The following is a 407-nucleotide window of genomic DNA, read 5'->3' as shown; positions in this document are numbered from 1 at the left end:
TGAAATTATTATAAGAATAAAAGCAATATAATAAAATGAAGAAAAAAAAACGATGTTGAGGGGGCACCCGGGTTTGAACCGGGGACCTCTCGATCTGCAGTCGAATGCTCTACCACTGAGCTATACCCCCAATTGATGATACATGCTTATATTATTGTCTTAACTCTCATTTCTAGAAACACATCGCTAATATAATTATAATATTTAATTAGTATTTTATAGAAATTTTTCAAAATTTTTATTTTTAATGTACATTATAAATATCTCGATTGCAAAATATTGGAAACGATTAATAAAAGAATCTTTCAGAATATAAAAAATTCTTAATATCTCTTTAAAGCGATGAAAAAAGACGTGGAGATACAATATATAGGGACGTTGATAAAAAATTTATCTAAAAAATTTGT

The 407-nt window shown here is 27.3% G+C and overlaps 1 non-coding gene across 1 annotated transcript; it reads right to left on the bottom strand.

The window, feature by feature from the left end:
* Nucleotides 1-58: 58 nt before the first annotated feature.
* Nucleotides 59-130, bottom strand: Trnac-gca. The gene has a single exon. It is a non-coding gene; the product is annotated as a tRNA-Cys (tRNA).
* Between the last annotated feature and the right edge of the window lie 277 nt (nucleotides 131-407).

The sequence above is a fragment of the Trachymyrmex septentrionalis genome, unplaced genomic scaffold (genome assembly GCF_001594115.1).
Source record: "Trachymyrmex septentrionalis isolate Tsep2-gDNA-1 unplaced genomic scaffold, Tsep1.0 scaffold76, whole genome shotgun sequence".
NCBI lineage: Eukaryota > Metazoa > Arthropoda > Insecta > Hymenoptera > Formicidae > Trachymyrmex > Trachymyrmex septentrionalis.
Note: the sequence above shows the minus strand (reverse complement) of the source record. Positions and strands in the feature narration are given on the sequence as shown.